Source organism: Pleurodeles waltl, chromosome 6 (assembly GCF_031143425.1).
Source record: "Pleurodeles waltl isolate 20211129_DDA chromosome 6, aPleWal1.hap1.20221129, whole genome shotgun sequence".
NCBI classification, from domain to species: Eukaryota; Metazoa; Chordata; class Amphibia; order Caudata; family Salamandridae; genus Pleurodeles; species Pleurodeles waltl.
Window position 1 is genome coordinate 449,785,267 of NC_090445.1, and position 13,254 is coordinate 449,798,520.

Genomic DNA, 13,254 nt, shown 5'->3' on the forward strand with positions numbered 1-13,254 from the left:
GTTGGGTGGGTGGAGGTTGCGTGTGGAGGGTGTGTGTGGTATGAAGCTGTTGTGTATGTCCATGATTTTGCGGTGGAAATGATTTGAGAGGGAGTGGCAGAGGGTTTGTGTGTGCGTGGGGTCTTGGTTGCTGGCTTTGGGTTTGGAGAGCTCTTTGATGATGGTAAAGAGTTCTTTGCTGCTTTGGGAGTTGTTGTCAATACGTTACTTGTAGTGTGCTCTTTTAGTGGTGCGTATGAGTTGGTGGTGGATGCGTGCAGTGGTTTTGAGGGCGGAGAAGTTTGTGGTGGAGGGTTCTTGTCTCCAAGTTTTCTCTGCTTTGCGGCATTTGCGTTTGGACTCGTGGAGTTCAGTGGTGAACCATGGGGCGTTCTTGATATTGCGGGTGGTGATGTTTTTTCTGAGGGGCGCAAGAGCGTCGGCACAGGTGGTGATCTATTTGTTGAGGTTGTGTGCGGCGGCGTTGGGGTCGGTGGTGTTGGGGGGGTTTGTGTCAGTTGGGAGTTCAGGCGCTCTGTGGGGATCTTGTCCCACATGCGGTAGGGGATGGTGTGTTGGTGGTGGTGTGTGGGTGGTTTGTTGTAAGAGAAGTGGACGCAATGGTGGTCCGTCCATTTGAGTTTGGTGGTGTGGGTGTAGGTGACGTGTTGGTATGAGGTGAAAATTGCATCGAGTGTGTGTCCAGCCGAGTGGGTGGGGGCTGTGACCAGTGGTTTGAGTCCCAGGTTGGTGAGGTTGTCCAGGAGGGAGGAGGAGTTGTGGTTGTGAGGGTTTTCCAGGTGGAAGTTGAAGTCGCCGAGGAGTATGTAGTCTGTGGAGGTGAGAGCGTGCGTGCTGATGGTGTCAGCGATGGTGTCACAGAAGGGGGGCGTGGTCCTGGGGGTCTGTATTTGAGTGTGCCTCTGAGGGTGGTGGTGTTGTTGATGTGGATGAGGAAGTGCATGTGTTCTGCGTTGTAGAGGGTGTCAAGGGTGTTGGTGGTGACCTTGATGGTGTCTCTATGAAAGATGGCGATGCCGCCTCCTGGTTTGTTAAGGCGGTCTTTGCATAGGAGTTTGTAGCCCTCCGGGGTGGCTGTGGCTATATCTGGCTCGGATGTGAGGTTTGTCCAGGTTTCTGTGAGGAAGACGATGTTGGGTGAGTGTGATGTGATGAGGTCCCAGAGTTCTATGGCATGTTTGTGTAGGGACTGGGTTTTCGTAGCAGACAACTGAGATGGTTGCGGGTGGTGTGGTTGTTGTGATGTGAGATAGTGTTTGCGGGGGTGCTTGTGGTGTTGCTGTGGGTTGAGGTGGCGTTGGTGTGGGGCTTGTGCAGGTTGTGGGGTTTGTTGGTGGGTGCGGATGTTGTTGTGTGGAGGCTGTTGTGTTTGGTGTTGGTGTGGGGTGCGTGAGAGGTGGAGCAGGAGAATAGGCAGGTGCGGCAGAAGAAGGGGCCTTGTGTGTGTGTAGGGCTGGTTTGAATGCAGTTGGGGCGAGATCCGGGGTTGAGGGAGAGGAGGGAGCGGGGGTGGTAGTGTAGTCTGGGGGGAGTTTGTCTGGTAGGGCCAGGGGGACTGGCGCTGGGCGCGGTCCGGGCGCGGACGGGCGCAGACGGGCTTGCCTCTGGCGTGCCCGCACAGCGACCGCCATTAAGAGGGGGAGGTGGGAGGGAGGGGCAGCTGGGAGGCGGGCGGGAACGGGAGAGCGAATGGGGGCGGGAGGGTGGTCGGGCCGCAGGGACGCAGCGGCGGGGAATAAGCAGAAGCCGGGGGAGCGCAAAAGGGTTCGAGATGGCCCAGAAAAGGCAAGCAGAAGGGAAGATACGGTGTGGAAAACAGTGGAAAAGGCACAAAAACAATGCACAGACTAGTAACGAAAAAGCGGCAGACAGAAGGAAAATAGATACGGTTAGGAGAAACAGTGGAAGGCACAAAAACAATGCACAGACTAGTAACGAACAAGCGGCAGACAGAAGGAGAATAGATACGGTTAGGAGAGACAGTGGAAAGGCACAAAAACAATGCACAGACTAGTAACGAAAAAGCGGCAGACAGAAGGGAAATAGATACGGTTAGGAGAAACAGTGGAAAGGCACAAAAACAAAAACAATGCACAGACTAGTAACACTAACCAGCGTCCACTAGACACCAGGGATGTGGAGGAGGGCCTCGAACACGCGATCGGTCGCGTGGGTGGGGGAAAAGCGGCACAGCAAGGTGGTGCTGTCGGCGCAGGGGAGTGAGCTCCGGCCAAAAGCTCAGGGGTCTCTCACCTGCGTCACGCAGCGACCGCCATTAAGAGGGGGAGGTGGGAGGGAGGGGCAGCTGGGAGGCGGGCGGGAACGGGAGAGCGAATGGGGGTGGGAGGGGGCGGACCGCAGGGACGCAGCGGCGGGGAATAAGCAGAAGCCTATGTAGCGCACAAGGGTCGAGATGGCCCAGAAAAGGCAAGCAGAAGGGAAGATACGGTGTGGAAAACAGTGGAAAAGGCACAAAAACAAAAACAATGCACAGACTAGTAACGAAAAAGCGGCAGACAGTAGGAAAATAGATACGGTTAGGAGAAACAGTGGAAGGCACAAAAACAAAAACAATGCACAGACTAGTAACGAACAAGCGGCAGACAGAAGGAGAATAGATACGGTTAGGAGAGACAGTGGAAAGGCACAAAAACAAAAACAATGCACAGACTAGTAACGAAAAAGCGGCAGACAGAAGGAAAATAGATACGGTTAGGAGAAACAGTGGAAGGCACAAAAACAAAAACAATGCACAGACTAGTAAAGAACAGCAGAAGACAGAAGGGAAATAGATACGGTTAGGAGAAACAGTGGAAAGGCACAAAAACAAAAACAATGCACAGACTAGTAACACTTACCAGCGTCCACTAGACACCAGGGATGTGGAGGAGGGCCTCGAACACACGATCGGTCACGTGGGTGGGGGTCGGGGAAAAGCGGCACAGCAAGGTAGTGCTGTCGGTGCAGGGGAGCGAGCTCCGGCCAAAAGGTCAAAGTATATTGAACACTACAACTAAAACATACAACAGTATAGTTTTACCATGCATCTAATTAAGTGTAACACCACCATTTTGGCATTTCAGCTTCTTTCTTTTATTTTTATTCTGTATATCAGTACAAGTTAGCATTTCTTGCCCACTGCACCTGTAAAATATTAAATAAACTATTATAATATACTAAATATTATGTAAAATACAAATTCTGAATAGACTGTACAAGTGTATGAGCTGTCAAGCCAATAAGTACATATTATCATAACATACTCCTATTGGCAAAATATTATTAAACACTATAGACATAGGGAATCAGAAATAAGCATAACAAAATGAATTGGGACATACAATTCTAGAGGTTTCCAAGTTCAGTAAAAATAACATGAGGGCAACATTATAATCCGCTGATTGCACTGCTAATTCTTTGCCCAATCTCAAACTGTAGGATTTTAAAGTGTCAGGTTCAAGCATGTACTATGGTTCTCTTCTACGTAGTGCTAGATTTCTATTTCCTCCTCTTTCATCCTAATATATAAAATCAATCACAAAATACTGTTACTGTCATGAGCCACCTTTCTTGAACTCATGAAAGTGCCTAGTCACTGGAAAAGTCATGTCTTTGTTCTGACTAGATCTATTATTAAAATGCTAATGTGCTGGAAAAATAATGCTACCTGCATATGTTTGGGGCAAGTACAGTTCGAAACATATACCACATAATTGGTTTTGCAGGGCCAACTCTTTGTGACTTTTTTTTGTCCCTGACTAACGGTTTGGAGAAATTTGATGTAGAAGAACCCCCTACTTTACACGTTGTGCACTTATGCACTTATGACACTTAAAAAACCCTTCAGATAAGCTCACCTTGCTATCAGTTCCTTGCATGTTGGGAAAGTGACGAAAAATTAGCTCATCTCTAAACGAAGGTAGTCTGAAGTTTCTGATGAGGTCTATTACTGACATTGGGCTCAAATATTGTGTCTAGTTAGGAGATTCCAATGTTTAGAAAATATTCTAGAGATTTTTCAAAGTTCCCTAGTGTACGTGGGGATAAAGCATGTGATTTCACTTCCTCCCTATGTCTTGCATCAACTAGTAGCTCTTTCCTGTTTTACAGCTATCGTTTCCTTTGCCTGTTTTAATATTCTTTCATTCTAATCCTATATCTAGTGCATATGTGTTCCTAGGCAAAAACCTCAATGGTGCTGCATGATTGTTTTGTATGCAGGAGTCCACAATAAGAAATACTCTTCTTCAACAGCACAGAATGTGCACTTTTGTAGTTCAGTATGCTATTTCCTGCTCTTTCCAAAATAGGGAAGTGACTATTTTGTTGTCTATCATAGCCAGGTTCCTATAGCAGAACACTGTACCTGTCTGTACATGTAATTTTCAAGCAGGATGATGTTTTCCTCTAGGCACCATCTCATTATATTCAGTAACGTCTTTGTATAGTGAAAGAATTTAGACTAGACCCAAGATAATGTTTTCAAGCTCCCAATCCATCTTCATGCCTATTACATGTGTACAAAGATGCCACATCTGATGTAATGAAATAGAAATCTGCTTCCCATGTAACATTGTGTATCTTCCAAAGAAAATCCTTACTGTCCTTCACTAATTTAGGCAAAGAATTACATAAGTCATCAAAAAAATAATCAATAAAAATAGAAGTATGCTCAAACATATTATTCTGTGCCACTAGGTGTATGTATATGTATGTCTATATATATTTATATATATATATATATATATATATATATATATATATATATATATATATACAGTAAAAAAACAAAGATTACAGGGACGTTATAGTAAGGTTCAGGTTTTACATGCAAAAAAACATCGAAATTCAGCTTTAATATTTAGAGTTACCTCAAGTAACTATAACTTGTGCCCTAACATAACTATAACTCGCACCCTCGCCATGTAATGTTATCAATTATGTCATTGATGTAATATCTGGGGTAATTAGTAGTGCATGGTGAGGGCGCGAGATATAGTTACTTTGGGGCACGAGTTATAGTTACTTGAAATAACTATAACAGCTGAATTTCTATGGTTTTGTGCATCTAAAATTTTAACCTAGCTATAACGTCCCTGTAACCTTTGTTTTTTGGGGTGAGTTTCTAAGGTTTTTTTTATTCTATTTCCTAAGTATAATGTCCCTGTAACCTTTGATTTTTTTCAGTGAATTTCTAGTTTTTTTTAACACTAAGCAACATGCCCTTTGCAATGCACGGTGGGGGTGGGATGGACGCAGGGCCTGGCCTGGCATTATGCTTCCCCCCCATGATTGAAGCTCCTGCCCCCACTCCTCCTTGCCATCCATTGTCCAAGTCCATTCCCCTGCTCCCTCATTACAGTCCTGTGTGGCTGTTGTTCTGCGACTGCCGTTCCTGCCTGCCCTGAACAGTTAAGCTTGCTGCCCCAACCACCTCCACCCTATTTTCTGTTGTCCAAGTTCATGCACCAGAAACATTTACACAAAGCAAAATAAATACACCACAAATATTAAATAATTTAAAAAGAATTATATTATTCAATTAATGCAAATTCATTGTTTTCAAAAAGACAAGACAAATCAATGTATATTATCTATCTGGTCATGAGAATCGTTTCACAAATAACATTTTCAGCAGTGAAATGTGCCTACAATTTTCAATACATGTACATCATAATTGCACCTATAATGTTTATAGCATGTACATCATATAATGATTAAAGTTGCCAAAATGTATCCATCCACAAGACGTAGCTGAAGTTGCCATCCACTGCAGTTGCCAACATGTGTTTCACAGAATATTTGCGTCTTTAGGGCAAAATCCATTAAAAAACAGACCAACATAACCGTCTTAACTCATAAAGTAAATGCTTCACAATCCGCAACAAAACTCATCAAGCATCATAGATAACTCATAAAGGGCCCATACTTCTGTTCATCTACTCGAATACTGCATCACAAATAAACTATACATATCCATTGCCATTTGTGACATTTTCAACGATCCAGTGAAATTAATCCTCAAAAATGAAGACTAGGATTGCTGCACAAACCTCCAAAGCAAGTTCAGCCAAACTCGATACAGTATTCACTTAGTGACTCATAATACGGTGGTCATCCTACTGCCACACTGGCGGTCTGGTGGCGGGATCCTGCATGGCTGCCGAACTCGAAATGAGGGCCTGAGTGTTCTGTCGAACTGCCACTGCCCCTCCTTACCCACCCAATCAGAGAGCTGCCACTGATACCTGCCACCTCCGCCCTTCCTCAGTTCCCTATCCCCTCCCTCCTGTCCTCCATGGTCCAATTTGCTGCCACTCCCTTCTGCCCTCCATTCTATGTTGTGCTGCAACTGCTTCTCCTGACTTCCCTGCCTGGCCTGTTGTGAGGCTGTTTCCTGTGTCCTCTCTTTTCTGTGTCCAACTCCTACCCCTCCTTTCTGTCCTGCATGGTCCTTTTTGCATGCCCCTACCCCTTTCCTCTTGTCCACCATGGCCGTTGTGCTTCCACAAACACTCCTGCTTGCCATGCATGGACTTGTGCTGCCACAGCCCCTCCCACCTGCCCTGTCCGGTTAGCTTGCTGCCCCTGACCCTCTCCCACCTTCCCTCTATTGTCTGTATGCCATTATAGTCTCACTGTTGCCCTCCATGGTGTGCTGTGCTTCTAGTGCCCATTCTGCCTGCCCCCTATGGTCAGCTTGCTGCTCCTGCCCTGCCCCCTTGCCTCCTGCCATCCGTTTTCCATGTGCAGGCCCCCTGCTTTGTCTGGTCCGTTGTTGTGCCTCTGCACCATCCCTCCTGCCCTTTATTGTCTTTTATGCTGCAACTGTCCCTCCTGTCTGTCCAGCTTCCTGCCCTTGCCTCTTTCCCCTCTGCTCTATGTTGTCCATGTGCATGGCACTGTCCCCTCCCTATTGCTTTCCATGGTCCCTTGTGCTGCATTGACGTCTCGCTTGCCCTGTGTGGTGTTTTCTGCTGCTGCAACCCCTGATGCAGGCCTTGTGAGGTCAGTTTGGTGCCCCTGCCCATCTCCCTCCTGCCCTCTGTTGTCCAAGTCCATGTCCCTACCCATTCCTCCTGCCCTCCGTGATCCAATCTATCATACTTGCCAACAATTAGAAATTGGTAAGAGGGAGCTTTTGAAAAAAAAAGCATGGGGAACTGATTCTCCACAATGACTTACATTGAAAAAGAGGAGTTTTAGGCAGGAGACAGACAAAATAAAGTCCTTTTGGGCTTAAAATATCAGGAGTCTCTTGCCTGAATCGGGACTGTTGGCATGTATGGTTGTACTGCCACTGCCTCTTCCTTCTGCCCTCAATAGTCTGTTATATTTCCACTGCCTCCCTTGCCTGTCCTGCATGGTTGGTTCATTGTCCCTCCCCTTTTTCCCTGCCCTCCATGGTTTGTTGTGCATCTGCACCCTCCTCCCTACCCTCAATTATGCGAGTCCTTACCCTGGATCTCTGCCTCCCCACAGTATTCTAATGAATAACTAACATTCTATATTTGTTACAAAAGTGTGGCACACCTAATGTAATCAAAACTCTAATACTTAAAGCATTTGCTTAATCATAAAAATTAGAGGGACTTATTCCCTTAGAAATTATGGTTAGTGCTCTAAAAAACCTAAACTGATGACATATTTTCTGAGTTCTCAAATAGCGACACAGCACTTTTACATTATTTGTATATTTTTTATATTATTTTTTTCCAGTTGATCTCTTAATTATATGTTACACTTAGGGGAGAGAATTTTGTGTTACGGCTAGGGCTACATACTTTGCAACTGTGGAACTAGGTTTGAGTTTTGATGTCAGTTTGACATCTTGTGATTCTGGGCAAACCACTTAAGCTCCCCATGCTTAAAACTAAAGTTAATGTGTCCTTGTGTAATGTAAATGATGCTCATGTAAAGCACTCCAATACCTTCTGGTCAAGTCTGCACTATATAAAACTGTGAAAAAACAAAAATATTACGTGTCTTGAACACTTTTGTCAGTACTTGGGCTACATTTGGGTGATATTTGTGATAAATTTGGGCTCTTTTTCTCTGGTGGCCATCTTGGGAGACTTATTTGTTATGAAGCTCCCTAATTTCCTCATGTACTGCTGTGGCCTGAGTAGAAAATGCTTTCAGTTTTTCACTTCGATTCCATCAAGATGGCGTTCAGATGTGACACACTTTTGGCATGAAATCAGAATGTTAGCACTCAAGTTGCTCATTAGAATATTGTAGTCAAGCTGCTGAACACCAGCGACTTAACTAGCAGTCTGCTGCGTGTGTTGAATGTGCATGTTTCAGTCTGCATATCAGACTGTTTTAATGAAATAGAAGAGGAAGATATTTGTGAACTCACTTAAAATGTGTCCTAATTTTTCTTTCTGCAGCACTAACCATAATTTCTATGAGAAAATTAACCCCCACATTTTGTTCCTTTCTAAATTAAATGTTTTAAGTTTTACCATTTTGGTTCAATCAAGATTGCTTCAGGTGTGCCACACTTTTGTCATATGGTAGCCTTTTGGCGCACTAGTTGTTCTCTGGGAGGCTGTAGTAGAACACAAGGGCATCAACTGACAGGCTGCTCCTGTTGGAAGAACATGTTTTATTAAGAATGTCAGACTTCGTTCTTATATGGCTGAGAAAGATAGTGTGAATTTACAGAAAATATGCTCTCATTTTAGCTTTTGGAGCACCTTCCATAATCTCTATGGGAAAATCACGAGAAAACTTTCTCTAAACATGATTCATGAAATCCCAGCAGAAGGCTTTTTCACAGGGTACAGTCACCTTAGAACACACCACAATACCTAAAATGAGTATGGCACCATCAACAAAGGATTTATATTGTAACTAAAATCTGTTATCACCCTTTATATGTTCTCCTTTTTGTTACCTTAAAAACCTGCCATTCACTACAATGCATTTCAGTGGGGTGCTATCAAGGTATATTGGTCCCAAGATGGCTGCCATCACTTTCTGGTTGAAGTCCTGACAGCCAATGAGATCCCGCTATGAGATCTGTGTTTAGGCTCCACCCAGTTATTTATATTTATTCTTTCTTTAATAACTTCAAAGCTCTTTAACAGATTCACGCCAAATAACAAAAAGCACGATCTGCGCACCAAGATCTAGCTTCCTGCCAAATTTGGTGTAATTCCGTTCTGCGGTTTGGGCTGCAGTCATGTCTAATGCGTTTTGGGACCCCCACCTTTTTTCTCAAGTCCCACTTAATGGATCACCCCGAAACTTTCAAGACAGCAGCTGAACTGACTGTCGTATTAGTTTTGAACGTTTTGTGAAGATTTGTCAAACGGGGCCAAAGTTATTGGCAAAACTGAAAATGCTTTTCCTATGGAAACCAGATCCTAACTATAACTACCTACTGGCGACTGTCAGTAGAGGAAAGTTATGGATAAATTCAATTAAAAAAACAAAGGTTACAGAAACATTATAGTTAGGCTCACATTTTTTAAGCGTATCAAACCATAGAGATTCACCTGTTATAGTTTGAGTTATCTCAAGTAACTACAACATGTGCCCTAAGGTAACTATAACTCACGCCCCTGCCACACACAGTATTTTCATCAAAAATGTTACTGCAAATATGACATTGATATTATCACTAATAGTATCACAAATGTCATGAGTGTCGTAATTTGTGCGGTAATTAGCAGTGGATGGCAAGGGTCCAAGTTATAGTTATATTAAAGCACCAGTTATAGTTACTTGAGAGAACTCTAACTATAACAAATTAATTTCTATGGTTTGTAACCTTTGTTTTTTTTTTGTGAATTTCCATGTTTAAAAAAAATTCTATTTCCTAACTATAACGTCACTGTAACTTTTGTTTTTTTCAAGGAATTTCTATGTTTTTTAAAGTAATTTTCATTACTAAAAGTTAATCCAACTACCACTGCGCACGGCCTTCGGCTGTGCATGGCTGGGGATGGCCACAGGGCCTGCAGCCAACCCGTATAACCACCCAAGCCCCTTCAGCCGTGCCCAGTGGCGGTTGGCGCCAGGCCCTATTCTGGTTAATCCAACTGCCGCAGCACACGGCCAGTCCCTGAGGCCAACCCCTATAACCACCCAACCCTGTGTGGCGTAAGCAGGGTCTGGCCTATGGCAAGTCCCTGTGGCCAACCCTTAAAGCCACCCAACCCCATGCTGCGCATGGCCTTTGGCTGTACACAGCAGGGGTTGTCCGCAGAGCCTGGCTTGTGGACAGTCCCTGAGGCCAACCCATATAACAACCCAACCCTGAATGGTCCTCCCTTCTAAGGCCGATATCAGCCCTAGGGACCCCATCCCCCAGGGCCCAGCGTAAATATTGAATTTTTTGGGGGGGTCAGTGGGATATGTACCCACCCCCAGGCTGATCTCGCTCTGGGGACTCCATTCCCCGGGGCCCGGCCTAAATCTTTTGTTTTTAGGTTGGGGTGGTACAAAGGTGTGTGCCCACGCCCCAGGCCGATCTCAGCCCCAGGGACCCCATTGCCGAAGCTAGGTCTAATTTATTTTTTTCGGGAGGGGGAACTCAGTGGCCCCCTTCCCTAGGCTGTCCTGGGCCCCAGAGACCTCATCTCATGGGACACGGCCTAATTGTTTTCTTTGTGGGAAGGGAGGCCATGTGGCTTCCCTCCCCAAGGCTGAACTTAGGCCTGGGGACCTCATCTTCCAGGGCCCTGCCATGTGACCTGGGTGCCCCCAGGGCACCCAGTCACAATGTAGAGGACCGTGGGGGAAGCCTGAAGGCCCCCCGCTCATCATTGCAGGAACACCCAGAAGTGGCGGTGGTCCCGGGGGTGGTCGTGCGGCACCCTACTGCATATTTGCTTTATGCTCTGGGAAGGAGGTGGTCCCCAGGGCAACGGGGGGCCACGCAGTCCCCGCACAATGTTTGCTTTATGCCCCAGGGGAAGTGCCTAGGGTTTTTTCCTCTGAGGAGAGGGTTCCTCTGGGACTCCACCACCAGAGCTAAGTAGTCAGGGTGCCCCTTTTCTTATTTTTTACATTTTCATTTGAACTTGGCTGAAGCTGAATCCCAACATGGCTGCCAACACTTCCTTGTTGAAGTGTTGGCAGGCAATCAGATCTCTGCATGAGATCGGGAAGGGTCCTTCGCGTCTCTATATATACAGATTTGGATTTTCTTTAATATTTCAAAAACTACTGAACTGATTTACACCAAACAACAAAAAAGGGCTCTTTTTGGACCAAGAGCAACCTTTCTGCCAGACTTGGTGTAATTCCGACAAGTGGTTTTGGAGCTCTCAAGTTTCCTATGGGAATTAACATTGTAAATTCTCTAATTTTGACCCCTTTCCCCCTTTATCTCGGCCCTCGCTTGATGGATCACCCCAAAACTTTCAAGATAGCAGCTCACGTGGCTGTCACATTTTTGGGTAATATTTTGTGAAGATTCGTCAAGTTGCGTCAAAGATATAGGCAAGTAAAAAAATGCCTTTTCTACAGAAACTAGGTCCTAACGATAACTACAGAGTGGCAACCGCCACTGGGTAGTGTTATATATATTTATATATCTCACTCACACAAGTCCTGATCCCTTCGGGCACTTATGACAGCATTCCGTAGCGGGCTTGGGAAGCCTTGAAATGAATTCAAAGACATTTCTTCAAATAAAGAACGGCAGCTGCAGACCAAGACAGAAGTCCAAAGTTTTATTTAGGGAAAAAGCGCCTGACATGTTTCGGCACAACAGCCTTAATCACGGGTCAAGGGGTATAGAGTATGCACACGTAATATAAACACAAATGTAAACCTAAAGAAAGGACAAACATGACAAGCAGGCTTCATGCTTAGAGCATCGCTGATAGTGCCCTATTGAAAGAAAATAGAAGGAATAAGGTATATTCATAATGTGTTGGCGAAGCTTATATACTGACAAATATCAACAAATAGTAAACTCTGATTTCAATCACACTGATGTAGCTAAATAAAAAACAAACACCCGTCAAGTATAGTTGAATGCCCCCAATGGACTGATCGAAAAGACCATGTTAGCCATCTTAGAGTGGAGAAACACACATTTGCATAGCATTCAATAATGCAATCATGCAAGCAGGCCAATATAGGCACCAGAATTACTGCTGATGGTGGCCATGAAGAATGTGCTGCAATAAAGTATATTGAAACATATATATAAAACTCATACATATTAATAGGAAACCAGTATTGAGTTTCTAATTGTCACAATTATGTAGCCAAGCTACTAAGACCCAGCACTCAGTGTTAAGAAACCATCAAGCCCAAATGGGCTAAACCGAGCTGGATCCAAGACAGCTGAAGATGGTTTCCACAAAAAAAGAGAAAACAAGTGTACAAGCCACCACAAATAAAACATGTTATGTGCAGTGTGGTAGCCCACTCTGCTATATCACAATATATGGGCCTCCAAGTGGGCGTAGCACCCACATTAAAGTTAGTCCGACCCATGCAAAAATCAAAACATAATAACATGATGAGGATGGCACTAATCAATTGATAACAGATTATAAATCAATCAAGCCCAAGTGAACATATAATCAGGCATGCAAATTAGTATGCATGCTCAACACATGCAAAGGCATACAAGAAATAATAAAAATCTTAGCTTCAGCTGCTCAAAGGCCAGGTCTGCAGAGTACCCAACACACCTGTATTAAAAATAAAATATAAATTGTATCACACCAAAAAATATATTTGCTAAATACTTTAAAAACAAGAAGAATGGACAAAATTAGTTCAAATCAAATACAAGATAAATAAGCAATAACCAATTAATTCACATGGACAGCCATTCCCTCCATTAGCAATCAGAGTATCAAAATCCAGAATATATCTAGATTCTATCATCCGCAGCAGAATCTTTCAGACAGAAACAAGGTACAGCGATGGGTACCTGCTTGGATCCAACTACGCAAATCTGTTTGTTGGCCGTGGGAGGAGCAGGTAGTCCGGAACTCGGACGGATACGATGAGCATATCGTACTCTGACTGTGATATAGTGATGATATCTTTATCATTTAAAAAGGTACTGAACAGAGGGTTCATTCTTTTATTGAGAACCTGAACAATGAGTTCAACCTCAAACTTATATATATATATATATATATATATATATACACACACACACGCGTATATTGCCCAGTGACGGTTGCCACTGGAGAGTTATAGGCCCTCATTATAACATTGGCGGTATTGACCACCTACCGCCGCGGCGACGGCCGCCAAAACACCATCACC